This window comes from Aquila chrysaetos, chromosome 5 (genome assembly GCF_900496995.4).
Source record: "Aquila chrysaetos chrysaetos chromosome 5, bAquChr1.4, whole genome shotgun sequence".
Taxonomy (NCBI): domain Eukaryota; kingdom Metazoa; phylum Chordata; class Aves; order Accipitriformes; family Accipitridae; genus Aquila; species Aquila chrysaetos.
In genome coordinates, this window is record NC_044008.1 from 50,857,310 (window position 1) to 50,866,076 (window position 8,767).

The window sequence follows — 8,767 nt, forward strand, 5'->3', positions numbered from 1 at the left end:
TGGAAAAAAAATTTTTTTGCCCTACATATTGATTTCAGCAGAGATACACATTTATTATGCAAGAGCAAAATCTCAAAATAACAGAAGACAGAAGCAGAAGTGCACAAATTACACAAGATCCTCATTTTTAAACTTGGAATGTGGTCCAGCTTTTAACACAGCACAAGAAAACAACAGAGAAAGTGCTCAACAACAGAAAAAACGTTTCTGAACAATGTGGAGAAAGGAGCAAGTCATGAGATTACAATTCTTTACTCTCAGTTTTTGGAGCCGTGAACATTAAGATCTCAGCAATATTTCAATACTAGCAGAAGAAGAGAACTCATATGTATTCCACCTGTCAGATATTCGGCATAATACTGCCATTATTTAGCTGTTTTACAAAACTGAGTGCTATTAATTCAGTTACCTGCAGGTGTGAATTCAAGGCTTTCAACAGATTAGATAGTATAATTCCAACAGCCACTGTCAATTTCATGCATGATAAAGTTTCACAGACAGTATTCATTTTTAAAAATTAAAAAATAATATACTTCTGCTGTGTACTGCTACTCAAAGTTAGCACTTCAAAAATGAGAGTCACCTTTTCAGGGCAAAAGGCCTGAGGAAATATGTAGGAAGGCCATGATTTTATCATGTGAATAATCTTTCCTTATATCACAGTCCACATAAGAAAGATCTCGTAACATAGTCTTTGAGTAAGGATGCAACACTGGGCTTGGTTTTCACACTGTAAACAACAGATAAAAACAGAATATTAACAACACTTGGAATTATTATGTATTTTGTTTTGGGCTGGCTGGAGGAATACAATGCTGAATATCTGAGCGTTCCCAAACCACATTTACTGTAACATGCCAATGGCACTAATTTCTCTATGCTTGGGTCCTTTTTCTCACATTTCTAATTCCCACTTAGCTTTAGCATCTGCAAGAATTCTGAAGACTGAGAATAAAAATACATTTGTTTTTTCCCTTCATTTAATCAAATTATATTTCTGAAGTTTTGCATTGGTACAAAGAAACCACATAGCTGCTAAGTAGAGTGTACCAGTTGGTGCCAGGACCCTAGTTTGGAAAAATGGGATGAAAAAGTCAATCATTGTATTCTGCAGAAAAAAACTCAAAGCACACCCTACCCAACTATAGTATTCTGACATTTTAAACCATGCAGATTGCAATGAAAGTAACCCTAGGTGCATGCCCTTGTATGCCTTAGGGCGCTAGTCCTTAAGACACAAGAAGACTCTGAGCTGACTCTTGCACCAGGATGGACACAGTGTCATGCACCCGGATCCAGAAACTTGTGCTATCCTCCAGCTTAGACATAGCTTCTATAAAGCATACAACTGTCTTGAATATCTAACTACCCTTAGCTATTTCTTCCATACACTATCCATCTCCCACTAACATGGCAGCATATAATTATATTAGACAAGAACAACAACAAATAAAGCATTCAAATTCTACTTGTGACTCAGTCTCAGTCCTGGGACTTTAGAAAGGCTGCAAGACTAAAACACTAGGGAGGGAGCTTTCTCTTTCCAATTTATGTTTCATTTGAAAGTATTTTCTGTACACAGAATTAAGCATTTTTATCTTCATTTGAAATGCCCCACGACTCTCCTTTGATGTTAAGTTAGGAAAGGGGCACACTCTTTTCTGTTCACAGAATTTGTGCAATTTGGGAATTTTCCAAGGCACTGTATTAGTTTTCCACTTACATCCATGTTAAAGCACAGGAGAAATACACTTAAGAACGAACCATGTTTTAATATAAAGAGAGAAAATATAAATACAAAAAAAGAGAAATTGGAAATCAGAAAAAATACCTTCTCCCTTTCTAGAAGAGCATCACTGCTTCATGAGGTATTCTAAATTTCATGGCACCAAGTAGGGTGATATTTCTGGTCTGCCCTGCTAAATCATGTTCTGCGGAGATTTCTGGGATAGAGTGTGCTCACTTTAGTTTGCAGGATTCTTTGTGGTATTTATATTAGTGCAAAAGTCGTTGATGTCATATCATGATGGTGGTCTTCTACCCAAATCCAACATGTAATTAATGTGATGAAAACCACAACTTTTCAAAGAAACTCTGGCATGCTTTTATAGAAGGGTATGCAGACTTCTTGAGTTTGCAGTACATATCTGAATGCAAATACGCATGCTTGATTTCCCCTGAGTGTTGTGTGAACAGTTATTATTACTGACCTGGAAATTATTCTACTTTCCCTGTTTGACTATTTTTTTTGTCTGGGTTATATGCATCCCTGAAACCAGATGTGCAACACTTGATGTATTTCCATTACTTAACATGATAGTGTGTATTTATTATCTCGAAGTTTGAAGCAGTAACAGTTGGTTCGTGCTGCACACTTTGTGATCTAGGTCTGTTACAATGACCAACAGGCCTCATAAGACAAAATACAGTGTGTTGTAAGGAATCCATGTCAAGTTAGGCATCGCCTGGGATATTACTGCTATGAACCTCTTGAAACAAGAGGAAAGAAAATTTAGATTTTATTTTTCTAAAGAATGCCTGTGTAGATTTTACACGGGCATCTACCATGTGGCAGAACCAGAATCACCTCCTGCTGTTAGCAATGAAAAGGCTGGTCTGGCCAGTTCTAATTCCATTCAGAAGAGTGCAGCAGTTTATACCCATGCTGAACATGTCCTCACAGGACAGCATCAGAAAACGGCCAAAGAAAAAGAATCACCCACTCCCTGCTATAATAGCCTGACATGTAAAACAAAATAAATGCCAGTTTAACAACAAATTGATTTCTTTCAGTCACACAGAAGGGTAATAGAAAGGGGATGGGAGTTGACATCAAACAGTGGCTATTGCTCTTTAGCTCTGAAAACAGAGTAATTTACAGCAAAATGGCAATAAAAAGTAAACAAAAAGACTGGTGATGGAGGAAGTAATTGCTTATGAATACTGAAGATTTTGTTAAAAATAAGGAATTAAAGGGTGGGGAAGCATAACATCATCCAAAACTACATTTGCAATAATCTTCCATAGGGACACAAAAAAGATTTTATAGAACCAGATTCTTACATGTTCTGCAATATCACAGCATACATCCAAGCCTTTGTTAGCTCAGTTACTCTCACAATTTTCTTATAAGGTCAGAAACTGCTATTCTGACTGAGGCATAAAATGCCTTTGTAGATCTTTGCTTAAAATTAAACAGAAAGTTCGAGTTATGGGTGGAGTTTTCATGCAGGTCTCCTGAGCTCCAAACCAGCTCAGTTACCTTTAGATAGCCCTTCCTCTCCTCCGCATGAAGAATGCATCCTCAGAGCAAGTACCAGACTCACATTACATCTGCTCAAGGGCACCAGTGAGAGAGCAAAGAGTGTGTAATGCAGTGCTGGCAGCTCAATGTGAGAGGAGGCACTGTTTTTTTTCTTACAGCTGAACTGCATGGTCCGAGTGAGGGGAAAACCCCCACCCTTTACCATAAAGAGTGTTGCAAAGATATGGGTGAGAAATTGAGACTGCTTTCTAACTGTCCCCTTACAAGAGTTTTTTCTTCTGTCATGACAGAGTACAGGAATAAGAAGGGAGAGTAGCCTTCTCAAATGCAACAGGAGAAAGATTAGAACAGAGAAAGAATCAGAGAACACAGAAATTTTCCCTTTCATCTTCAACGTGCAAATTTTTCTCTATTCTTGCTTCATCTCCCACAATATCATCACCTGCTCACTGGCAGTGGCCATTCATGCCCACATAGCTTCCAAAATGGGTTCTCCTCCATTCAGTTCCTACTGTTTTCTTCAACAAAGAAAGATCTTCTCCCTTTCTGCCACAAATAATACTCTAGAAAGAACCCCTCATAAAAGATTCTCTCTCTGTGAATGGTGATAACACGCAAAAGCACACAATGTCACCTGCATTAGTAACTGTGTGCTCCATGCACTCCTTCACCCTTTGGAACCACCATGTGGTTGCTCTCCAAATTACAGCCCCCCAGTTTCATTCCCAGCTACCACTCTTCTTCATTCTTGTTTGTGCAAGATAAGGCTGAGAAAAAGCAAAAGGAGCCTGGAGATTTTTGTCAAACTCCACAGCAGTGAGAGAAACCCAGGTGCCCCCCCTGGAAAGGAAGGAGATGGAGAAATAGCTGAAGGGTAAGGATGGGCACAGTAGAAGCTCTAGCTACTCCATCCTTTGTATACAGAGGGTAAAGACATGGGTTTTTTGCTAAAGCAGGGGGAAGCAGAGTGCTGGGAAAGAAAGCTAAGTAGATTATTTAACTCAAATGAATTTTTCCTGCATATGCCTAGGAAGGCAGAGAGGCTCACAGTATAGGACATCAGTGAAGGCTGGAAGCTCTGCACGGTGACTTTCTGAAGAAAGATAAGCCCTCATTTTTGTAGATACTATTAAGCAGCCCAGCATTACTGTGCATATGATAGTATTAGGCAAGTTGTTAGTTTGGAGCACGCTCTATTCAAGCTGTTCGCAGCCTGAGAAGCCTGTGTATACCTCTCACTTGCACATGGCCTCTCTGTGCTCAGGAATCCAACGTAAGGTTTATATCATCCCACACAGAGATGCAGATGTCAGCTTCCCAGAGCAGCAATAATGTGTCTCCTCTCTGGTAAGTTATGTTGTTTTCCTAGCATCTCTTCTGAAGTCACTCTGGCTGCTCCTGGTTCTCCCACATCTCTATATGCCATACACTCACACATTTTGTTGTCTTTGAGAATTTTTGGCTGGAGACTGTCTGAATGTCATAAGGTATATCTGTCCAGATTTTCAACTTGCCTAAACTGGCAGAGCTCACTCAGAGCTAGTGTTTTACATCTACACAGGATCTGTCTCACGCTATCTTACCAGCAAAGATAACACTTTTCATAGTACAGTTGTTACATTGGTCATGTAGAAATATAGCTGCAAACTAGTAATTTATAGTGGGCATTGGGGCATAGAAATTAGTAAAACTTATTTGTTCTTTCAAAGTATTATATTTTGACCTGCTTCAGTAAGCTAGCAATTACAAAGCAGTATAAGCAGCCAACATGAGCCTATGTACTCACACATGTAACTTAGGATCCTTGTTGAGACATGACTCCGGTATTATATGCCCTGTTCTACTGAATTAATTGAAATTACTCCCAACTTATATTACCATAAATGAGAGTGGAATTAGGTTTAACATGAATAAGCAGCCCTATGCATATGCAATTACACTATGTATGGATATATGTGTGCATAAATTACCTATGCATGGAGTGCATATATATATATTGTCATTCTTATAAATCAGCAGATTCAGATAAGATAAATATTTTTCTGGAAAAGGGCTTGTATAATGACTATAATTAAAAATAATAATTTTGGAATTAAAATGAGAACTCGGATTGAAATCTTTTTGTCTGCTCAGTTTTACTGCAGTGTAAATTGCTCAGTACAGACCTTAACAATAATGCGTTAGTTGCAACTCAAGGATCCTCTTTTCTAAAAAATTAGGAAGCCGTTGCAGTTTATTATTGTGACTGAAAAAACATTAGGACTAGTTGTTTCTGAATTTGAATGAATACAAAGAGGAGGTGAAAAAAATCCAGGGTGGTTCAGTTCATCCTTGACAGTTACCTCACTGGTAGCTGGGTTTATGGCTTTAGGCTTCAATGAGAGGGCAGGCTGGGCTGCTGGACTTGAGAAATGCTAGTCTGTGGTAGGAGATGTGCAGACAGGGAATGAGTAGGAAATGTGTTACACATCCTAAGAAACTTACAGTCTGACTCAAAACCTCAAAAAGTCAACAGGGAAGCTTCAAAAGTACTGAATTCTCTCACTCATATCATCATAAGACAGGGAAGGCTTGGGCTTTTTCTAGTACGTGGTGCTTCTAGGACCTCTTTTCAAGCAGCACATCAACATGCTTTCCTAGAAAGTGGTAACTGATTTTCACAGTCTAACCCTGACAGTTTCTCGGACTTGCAACTACCCACTAAGTATACAGTCTTCAATGACTGCCTCTACTTAAATTTGTAAGCTTCAAAAGAGCGGTAGCGGTGGGATCTAACAATAACAGTAATAAGAGGACATGTTATGGAAATCTCTACACTGAACGAGCAGCAACTATAGAACAGGAAGATTAGCGACCAAAGATTTAAAAGATTGAAGCAAAGAACCAGCTCACACTTAAGACATGTTTGGATTGGCCTTAATTTATTGAAAAGAAAAAAAAGTTTCAAAAAATTCTAGAAGGATGCTGATAGATGGTACTCCTTACAATTCAGACTAATTTAGAGTTTTGCTAGAGACTTTGGCAAGCACAAGTTTGACAAACTCTTTTAGTACTGCACTCATGAGTTAAAAGCAACTTCTCTGCTTATGAAACACATGCATCTGCAGGCAATAATGGCAAGTAATTCACAGTCAGTTTTACCAGCTTAGGATAAGAGCTACAGAGACACAATACGAAGGGCTACAAGTGCTTCTGTGAAGTTCTAGACCGCTGCAGAATTAGGTGAAGTGCTCACCAGAGAGGGACTGTCACTTCACGGCATTACCTTTCCTTTACTTGTTTATAGAACACACATGAAAGCTGAAGGGTGTTCACAGGGAACGGAGCTGACAGGGGTAGAGCTCTAACAGGGTGATGTTTCAACAGTACATTTGCAAGTTAGCAACTTCGCGTAATCCAAGGAGTGCCAAAAGGCACGGGGAGCCGGGGGGTGGGGGCTGAAGGCAAGGGGAAATTAAAAGCCAGTCTACTTTCAGAAACATGCTTGCTGAGGTTACGTGGAAATCTCACTAGCCAGCAAACTGTTCAAAAGAGTTTTCCAAAAGTTTTCCAAGTAACTCAAAGCTGACTTGATCATGCTATACATACTTAATCCAACTTCAAACCTTACCTTTTTTATATATTGTCTTACCCTCCCCTCAAATGGGGGGGACTGGCAGTAAATGCTGCTCTGAACAAAACCTGTAGCCTGGCTTTCTCTACAAAACCTCTTTGATCCAACCTTCCTTCTCTTATTGCATTGTTGTCTCCTTCCCAATTCAGAGTCAAACTCTCATTTCAGTTTGGAAATGAACGCTCGCTTGCAGGCTGAATGGAATCCTTATGGGCTCTATCTCAGACTCTAAAGGTGTTTTTAGTTTAGCTGCATTTCTTAAACCTATTCTTGCTGATTAATCAGAAGCTGCTTGTGAACCCTTTTCAAGGAGGACCTGGCACCCTATTTAAAAATCCCTGGACTAAGTCCAAGTAGCTTAGCTGTTTTTTAGGCTTCCCTATTCAATGCAGGGTATCAGGCAGGTATTTTCAGAACTTGTTTCTCCACTTCGCTGGGTTTTACAGTGTATAACTTCACTAAAAATTCATCAGAAACAATAACCTCTAGTTTTGCCACAGTTCTTTTCAAAGTACTTAGAAAACTGGAGCTATAAAAACAGATCCCTTACACTCAGTTCAAAATGGATTTCTGCAAATACTTCTGTAAGCACTAGGATACTCATTGTTCCAGAGAGATATAGGCTCACTACCAAGAATTATTCAAAATACCTGTATTCTGAGAAATCGGATGCTCAAACGTACAGAGTGGCTACCCCGCAGTGTGCATCTGTGCGTTCTCCTTTGGAGTCACAGAAAGATGACAGGATCTAGTTTTTGAGGCTCTTGTTTTCTAAGGAAAAAAAAAAAAAAAAATACCAAGTAAAAAAATGGAGCAACATACGTGGGTAGTAAGGGTTGGCACGTCCAGGCCCAGTTCAAATCTCATGTAAAGATTTGAGCCTCCAACTGTACATACTTGCAGCATCACAGATGTAAACATCTCTGGAACAGAGCCTCAGTCAGTGGAAGCTGCTTCAGCTTTCCAGACTGACTCTGAAAAGCTCAAAAAATAATGGTACTACTATTCTGAAGTGAGGTTACTTCCCTCAACATCTGTGGTGAATATGTGATACAGGCTGCTATAAGCATCACACATATTTAAAACTAACAGGAGATGTTAAGGCTTGGTCCAGCCACATTGTGGTCATTAGGAGGAGGGAGCTACACAAATGCTTCATGAGATACATATGCTGTACTAGGGGTACTAAGGGCTTAGCCTACTCTGATAAATCTCCCATCCTGACCAGATTTTTGAGAAATAACAAAAAACCCTTTCCAAAATACAAAGCATAAATAGGGCCCAAAATATCTATCTTTTAGCACAGTTCTCACTGATGAGATATTTACCTTCTGTTTAGCTGATGGCGTTTAAACTAATCTTTTCCTTTGCCTACTGTGCAAAGAAAAGAAAAAAAAAAAATCTATAAAATATCTGGCAACATTCATTACATTATTTCTAATGGCTCATTAAAATAATGACACTTCCTTATTATGGAATAACTTAGTACCATTGTCAAAACATTTCTACAGATGGAATATATTTTCAGAATTTTTTTTTAATAAAAATTAAGAATAGTAGGGGGTTTTTTTCAATCACAAAAGCCTACTTTTTTGAATCAACCAGAGGCATCAGTATTTGTTTTTATTAACACATACAAAATTATTAGGGTATACAAATGTGTTTCCTTTTTGGACACAGTGAAAGCTAAATTAATGGGCATTACAGCATTAGTTTTACATCACACTGTTTCAAAAAAACACCATTTATGATTAAACAAATAGGTTTATATATATATATATATATATATAAAAGAGCTTGAAATAGCTGGATAACAAATCATTGATTTATACTATCAAAAGGCTGGGAGCAATTGTGTCTCCTATGATTGTGCCCTTACCTTTCAAACC